The sequence below is a fragment of the Equus quagga genome, chromosome 10, assembly GCF_021613505.1.
Source record: "Equus quagga isolate Etosha38 chromosome 10, UCLA_HA_Equagga_1.0, whole genome shotgun sequence".
NCBI lineage: Eukaryota > Metazoa > Chordata > Mammalia > Perissodactyla > Equidae > Equus > Equus quagga.
Window position 1 is genome coordinate 119,984,161 of NC_060276.1, and position 8,550 is coordinate 119,992,710.

Consider the following 8,550-nt stretch of genomic DNA (forward strand, 5'->3'; position numbering starts at 1 on the left):
CTGTCTGGTGGGAAATTTATTTTGCATTATAAAAGTACCATCCATGATGCTTTAGCTCATATTTTCCCCCTCACCAAGATACTTCCAGGAGTTATACTATTAATCCTAAACAGAATTATCTCTTGTTTCATTTTAAACCCAATTTTCTAGGTGGTTCCATTCAAGTAGGTATTTCTGTGCATTATGAATATGGTACCTTTCTTTAAAGACACATATGTGTGCATATTGATCACTTTATTTAATCAGTTAGGAATCCAGTAACATCAAGCAGGGCATAGAAGGTGACTGGAAGTAAAGTCACGAGGACAGGATCATGATTTCCCAGGGAAGAAGAAATTACAATTTGAAAGAAAAGGCTATTTTATCTTTGTATCGATGACTCTGATGCATTGGAGATGACGTTGCTTATATTCTCCATGTCATTGTCTTCCTTAGGCATGTAAAAAAACATTTAAAAACATAGTTGAGCGATATTAATGATATGATATTGTTGAGAATGGGAAAGAAATGATAAAAGCAATTGCTGTAGAAAATAGTGGAGGAATTCTCATGTAGGACTCATTTCACAGAACTCCATCTGTGTATGTGCACGTATGTGATCTATGTGGAACTAGTCCACAGGTTATAAGTAGTTGTGAGTGATCCTGAATCAGGACTTATGTTAAGAATTTCTAAGGTACATAGTCATGGCTACAAGACATAGAAAATTATATATTGTGTAAGTTTGTATCACTCATATCTTCTATAAATCTTATTTATAATTATGACAGAGTTTGTGACTGCAAGATAATTTATTCACACTGGAATTCACCAGGGTTAATTATATTTCACAGTACAGTGCCTCACAAAATTTCCTCCCTTTGTCCTTAAAGTAAAGAATCCCACTGTATAGTCTAGATTAGTGTTATTTTTTTGGATATTTTAAACCCACACACTTAGATAAGTCCTAGCTTTTGCCACCCTTGAAGATGGGTTGCTTTGTTACTCAATACTTAAAGCCATAACCCCAAGAACAAAAAGTCTTAACCTATTAAAAAGTCGCAAGGTGTATGTATCTTGTTTCTACTTACTCAACCGATGTTCCTAGTTAGGACAGTCATCTGTGAAAGAGAATGAAGAGGAAAGAAACTGATCATTGAAGTTGCTCAGTATTCCTAAGGATTATTTTATAACAACCTTCATAAAAGATGATTGAATAGGAAATTTGAACCAAGAATCATAGTGCTGTGTTTTCATTTCAGATAAGGTTTATCCTCTAGGACTTTACCTGTGTTGATGATGTCTTCTATATTTTCTGCTGGAATACCCTTCTCCTCAGTCAGTTCTTTTTCTGATAATCTTGTTCACTGACACTATGTTCTTTTGCTACATTTCATAGCAAATAAGGTAGGAAAGATGTCCATTAGAACTCATCATAATTTCTAAAGCATGGCCTGGGACACAGAAACCTGGGTCTGATAAATCTCATCACCATCACTCCCCCTTCCCTCAGCACGTTAATGTTGCTCAACCATGTAATTTTCAAGTGAGATGCCTGAATGTGCAGATCAGATCTTCAGATGGTGCCATGTGGTGGAGTCCAAATATTTCAGATTTCGTTACTTTCCAGTTCTTAGGGCTACTAAGAAAATTAAAGTCCATTTGTCCAGTGAGCTCAAGAATCTCCAAATCAGATACAGTCTCCAAAAGTACATCCAAAGAAGGTAATGGTTAGGCCTGACAGTTCAGAAGCCCTCCAAACTCTAACTGTTCCTTTCAACTCTATCTACATTCTAGGATCCCTTCCCTGATATTCTTGAAATCTAATTAAATGAATGTGAAAAAATGATTTGAACTTTCCACCAAGTGTACTAGCTCCATCACACTTGCTGATAGGAAAAAAAAATCACTCTCATTGTCAAAGACAAGATTCAACCCCCATCCATGTCAAATGTGGCTCTAATATCAAAAAGTCTCAAAGGCATCTATCAATGGCCCTGTAGATCTAGCCAGAGGTCAAAATGATTGATTTGCCTGAGAACACTGAATTTGAAGGATGCAATATGATTTAGTGTTTATTTGCTGAGCAACAGGTTCAAGTCTTAGGTACTGTTTTAACAATTGTGATAAAATAAAGCATTTGTGGTTGAGACAAATGCAGTCATGACTGGAAACTGTTTAGTCTGCTGAACTCAAATTTTAAATCTTGGTTCACTTTGGTGACAGAACCTGGCTATACCAATGTGTGATATTTGGCAATAACCTTATGGACCACCTTGGACTATTTATTGGATCTTCAGAATAAGTGTGTATAATTTTTAGAAAAGCCATCTGATAGAGCCCCATAGTGGATACATCTCTTCATTACCAGTACACAACCTTTCAGCATCTCTGACTCATTCAACATGAAGTCTGAATTCTCACGTTAACTCATTTCTGCACTAGTGTGCTTAATAAAAAAGTAATGCATATACTTTCTTCTCTCCTTAATATAAATAATATTAACATGTTTAATTTGTATAGAATAAACTGTAATACATACCAAGGAGTTCAGTCACAAGTGTGACCTTGCCTTCGTCATCAACATTTTCACCGTATATTACCAAGCTGTCACTTGACTTAAAAATAAATTGGAAATAATTTTCACCTAAGACTGTGATAAGAAAAAAAAAATTCAAAACTCAATATGGTTAACTTTCTTCATTTGGATTTTGACATGTCTTATTTTTAACATACTGATATCAACCCTTCCTTCAACAATAATCTATGTCTCACTAACATTCCTTGCAATGTGTCAGAATCAGTTAAGAGAGCTACTAAAGAAGCTTTTTACATAGTCCCATCTTCTTAAAATGGCGAAGATTTCTAGTCTTCCAAACTTAGCTAAACATGAACAGTTCATTAATGATAGCAAAGTTCCTTATTGTAGTATCTATAACTATGTGATAGGTGGTGGGCTGCAGCCTTCTCATACCAGCTCACAAGAACTGATTTTTAAATTTTCAGGAATTTTGTGACCCAATTGTCAAGCACAGTTATTATTAAAAAGTGGTTATATATACTTACATGTTAAAATAAAAGTTAATACATACTCAAAACATATCATTTTCTAGTACAATAGGTAATAAAAGAGAAACACTAATGAGGTGATTGGAAAGTGTTGAACACATATATTCTGTAATTGTATTCCAATTAGATCCTGTTGCTGCATATTCATATTCAAGATTTAAAAAAAAATCAAACCAAGATTAGAACACCACATTGTACATTTTTTCCCATAAAAATCAAACATTTAGACATTTAGTCACTTAATATTTCAGTATTGACATATGAAATTTATTTATTTATATATTTATTTTATTACGTATTATTATTATTTTTTTTCTGAGGAAGGTTTACCCTGAGCTAACATCCATTTCCAGTCTTCCTCTTTTTTCTTGAGGGAGATTCTCCCTGAGCTAACATCTGTACCAATCTTCCTCTATTTTGTATGTGGGATGCTGCCACATCATGGCCACTGATGACTTGTGTAGATCCGCACCCAGGAACCAAACCTAGGCCACAGAGGCAGATCATGCCAAACTTTACCACTAGGCCACATGTTACAGTTATTTTAAACTATGCAGATAGAAGTCTGTCCTAATGCCCTCGTTGCTTTCAACTAACACTCAAATGATGTAGAAATTGGTTTGAAATTTTTTAGTATTTAACTATTCTTATATTTACCTTTGGGAATTAAATTAATAAGATCATACTTAAACACTTTATCTAATAAACAACTTTTAATATTTAAAGAATTTAGTTATAGATAAATTTGATTGTGTTAGTCAAATAAGAGATAGAAAAATTTCAGAAGAATTAGTATAATTTTTTTTTTTTGAGTAAGATTAGCCCTGAGCTAACATCTGCCACCAATCCTCCTCTTTTTGCTGAGGAAGATTGGCCCTAAGCTAACGTCTGTGCCCATCCTCCTCTCCATTATATGTGGGACGCCTGCCACAGCATGGTTTGATAAGCAGTGTGTAGGTCTGTGCCTGGGATCTGAACCAACGAACCCTTGACTGCTGAAGCAGAGTAGGTGAACGTAACTGCTACACCCCTGGGCCAGCCCAGAATTCATATAAGTTTAAGTAACTTTAAACACCTTCCCATGTCTGAGGAACAGATGAAGTCAATGTTCTGGGACTTCTTCTCGGATATCAATAGCAACATTCCAAACTTGGACCTTAGCCTGACTCAGTGTGACAAAATGAATGCTTGGAAAATTCAGTGTCTTTTCCAAGGTTGCATTTGTAAATAGTAGTACAAATAGTTGTAGGATCTAGACATATAGATGTCTTGGATGGAGCTAAGACCATGAATTTGAACACGTTTCATGGTTTGAAAACATGTACTCATCCGAAAAGATCATGTACTCACAGTCAACCTTGTAAATATCATCTTTTGTGCTTGTTCCCACTACTATGTACTTCCGGCATTCCCCATTAATCCTTAAAAACAAACAAACAAAACATTCCTTATTCCCCATCCATTCCTTGACACTTGAGGAACTGCAAAAGTTACAATGCATTTTAACTGCCAAAAATAATAGATGTTTTTCATCTTATACTCATTTAGTCTCTCCACACTGTTTGGTGCGTTATTTACTCTATTTCAGGGTTTCTCAACCTCAGCACTTACGGACATATGCAATTAGATAATTCTTTGTGGTGGGAGCAAAGTCCTGTGTACTGCAGGATGTACAGCAGCATCCCTGGTCTCCACCCACTATATTCCAGTAGCCCCTACCCCTAATTGTGACAATCAAAACCGTCTCCAAATACTGCCAAGTAGCCATTGGGAAGGGCCGGCAGGATCTCACCCTATGTTGAGGATTACCGCTCTTCTCTCATCTTTATAAACAATCCCACCTTTTCCTCTTTCTCTATTTCACAAATCATTTCTCTGCCTCGACCATTAACGTTGATGCTCCTATAAATTCTGAAGTCCTCACTCTCTCTAAGCTAACTCTTCAACTTTCATGAATTCAGGTTACACTTATTTAGCAAGAAGATTCAAATAGAGATAGATAGTGATAGAAAGAGAGACAGAGATAGGCACAGACACAAACATAGACATAGAAATAAATATAGATATATATATTCACACACCATGCACATGTCTGGTGTTTATAAATCCATTATTCACATCTCAAACTTATAGCTCATATTCAGCATTATTGTTATTTTATACTTATTTTTCTCCACCTTGTATGTTATTCTCTACTTTGGTTTAGTGGTATCACCATTTTACAGACAGACAAATTCAAACTTCAGCATTTACTTGAGAATTAAAGTCTGTATTCATATTCTAAATTTTTCTTAAAATGTTAATTTTTCTCATTGTTATATCTACTTATTCCATGGTTAAAATTCCCCAAAATTGTTTTCCTGAATACATTCTCTACCATATGAGTTCCTAGAGGACTGATGATTAGACAGAAAATGAATTTTATTATTCCCTTATTTTAAAACCTACGTCCAAGCTGATTTCCCATATGATAAACATAAAATTAACATTTTGGCAGATGAAATTCTCCAGAACAAAATCTGAGTTTTGTTTTCAGTTTAGTGTTCTGCAGTCTACTTCACACACATAGTACATGACCACGCTGAAAATCCAACCTTCTCTGAATTCACAGTGATCTTTAATAGATCTGTGCCTCTCTGCACATTTGTTCTCCTTCCCTGATTCTTGGTTTAAAATTTCATTCAGTGTTCAGTGAATAAATGCCATCCCTTGTGAGAACCATTTCTCACTCCCATGACTGACAATAGGTACTCACTTATCCATGCTTCAGTATGACCTTTACCATTGAGGTTTTTTTTTTTTATTTTTTAAACATAGATGCCTGTGACCTTGATTAAATTTGAACTGTCAAAGTGAGACATATATTTTCTTTGTCAGTTTTTTATTCCCATGTTTAGCACAATGCCTCCTATAAACATTCTATAAATGTTTACTTGTTGGGTGAAAGTCTTAATTTATTGGTAGAAACTTGCCATCAAAATGTCAGGTGGATAATCTTTTGTGTATTGCCCTTTACACTGAAGTTTACTTTAAAAGAAACTTTATATAATCTATTTTCAATATGTGTAAAAACTCTGAAGAATCAAACACACAGATCCTAGGGATATGACTGCCATTGCCATAACTTTCAGGCTATTAAGACAAGATTCCTTCCTTACTGCCTTCATCGCTCTATTAGTAATTACATAATTCAAATAGAGCTGCTCAACCAATGTGCCCTCTAAGAAATAGCTGCATACTAATCTGCAGGGGGTTCATGCTCATGGACAAGGATGCAACACCAAACTAAGAACATCATTTTATGAATCAAGTTCAGAGACTCAAATTTTTGAACATAATCCAGACATTTCACTGCAAATTTGAGACTAGAACACATATCAGAAGTCAACAGTTTCATTGCTTTAAGTTTAGGTAGATTTTGCTTACTTTTGATAGAAAGTAATGGCAACTGCGCTGCAATTGCTGATACATTCAATCCGACGGCTATAACCCCTTAGTGGGCCATTTTCTTGTATCTTCTCTGTGTCATCCGATGCTATGGAAGTGGTGTACCATTCTCCTGGAGTCTAAAAATGAAAGTTCCGATAAGACATGTTAGTCAATCTCTTTTTTGTTTTCTGACCAACACCGATCATAATCATTGCTTCCACTTTACCTCAGAGGAAAGGATAAATCTGATATTAAGCAAAGTTGGGTTCTAATCCCTACCTAGTAGAAAGTTATGAAATGAAATAACAATCTGTATTCAAATATAAATCATGGAATGAGGAGCTTCTTGAAATAGCTACAACAATGCCGTTAAATACCATGACAACTCATAGCTACATTTTGGCACATTAGTTTTTTTCAGCTACAGAAAAATAAAATGAAAGAACGTAAAGAGCTGAAAGACAGAAGGATTGTTTTATCCTTACATAGATGCATAGACCAAGGTGTGTATAAAATCAGATCCACCCAAATAAACTAAAGAATGAGAAACACGCACACACACACCACCAAGTCCTTCTCTCAGATCAGCCAACCCTTGTTACCAGTGAGTGATCGGTCTCTGACTGAGGTTCCTGGTCAGCACAAACCACACCAAGTACAAGAGTCAGCAGAGAATCTTCATCTTCTTCGTGCTCGTTGTCCTTCTTCTGGAGAAGCTAAGAGTGTGCTAGTTGTTGGAGTGAATCTGAATTCGCACCACTTTTTATAGTATTGATCTGTTAACATGACACGTAATGAACAAACAGTTGTTAATCTTAAGACCTTGGTTATGTATAAATCTTCTTATAATCTCCTGGTTGGCAGTGATAAGATTTTATGGCAATATTTTGTGTCAATAATGAGATTATAGAAGCTGAAGTTGATCTGCAATTTGACCTTTAGAATAGTTGAGAAATCACAATACACATGAGGTATTTCAAGGACAGCAATATTTATCCTCTTATATCCTGAGTTCCGAGCTGGAATAAGCAGTCCAAGACATGTATCCCCAACTCCCATATTATTTCCTTAGCGTTGAGGAGGTGTGTTTGAACTTATTTTCTAGAACAAAAGATATTACTGTCTGGCTTAACAAAATTAAAATGTGACATCTAGCCCATAAATCATTTTTCAAAATGTTCCTCAAAGGAGTCTATATTTAAGTTTAATGAAATATTTTCACCAAGAACAAATTCTTGTCTGTTACCCTACTTAAAAATCCCTCCTAAATCCATCTCTACAGTTTCATTTTGCTGTTAAGGTACAACCTAATCTCACTAAAATTTATGAGATTTCTGCCTTGTGAATGGCTCCTGATATTGATATGCACATTCTTTCAAGGCATCCTCCTGAACTGTCCACACAGTTGCCAACCTAGATTACAGAAACCACAGGAAACCAATCTCTAAGTAACACTCAGTCAAACAATTTGCTCTCAGGTTGACAGCAGCCCTAACTATGATGATCATGTTAATAACAAAAAATAAATAGATGGATAATGATTAGGCATGAAAAAATATAGAAATTGAACCTCTGTATCTGAATTGAGCTTTATAACTCTATAGCTGACTGAAAGATGAATTTTTTTATCTTAGTTGGGGTATAAATTATATGCAGCAAGACTTGTGATATTTCATGTGTACAATTGATCAGCTTCGACAGATGAACACAGCTGTGAAACCTCCCCAATCAGTATGATGAACATGTCCCTCAGCTTCAAAAGTGTCCTTGCGCTCCTTGGTGACCCCTCCTCCTGTCCTATCTCAGCCATCCCTATCCTGTCCTAAGAAAGCTCTCTTCAGTTCCCTGACACAATAGATTAGTTGATATTCTCTAGAATTCAACAAAAATTAAATTGTAGTGTATATATGTGTGTGTTTTCTGTCTTCTTTCACTTGGATAATTATTTTGATATTTACCTATACTAGAGTTTGTATAGTACTTTCTCATTTACCACTGAGTACTGTCATATAGATATAACACAGTTTTGTCCACTTAAATATTGATGGATGCATATCATGGACAAGTCTTTGT

At 35.3% G+C, this 8,550-nt stretch overlaps 1 long non-coding RNA gene across 2 annotated transcripts; it reads right to left on the reverse strand.

Annotated features, from left to right (window-relative positions):
• Positions 1–219: 219 nt before the first annotated feature.
• On the reverse strand, positions 220–7,224 carry LOC124245685 (uncharacterized). Of its 2 annotated transcripts, none has more exons than XR_006890304.1 (7): positions 7,080–7,224; positions 6,475–6,614; positions 4,399–4,469; positions 2,522–2,632; positions 1,268–1,365; positions 1,071–1,100; positions 220–426 (listed from the first exon to the last, which is right to left on the reverse strand). It is a non-coding gene; the product is annotated as an uncharacterized LOC124245685 (long non-coding RNA). The 2 variants fall into 2 exon arrangements; XR_006890303.1 differs by having other exon boundaries at positions 220–430.
• Positions 7,225–8,550: the final 1,326 nt, after the last annotated feature.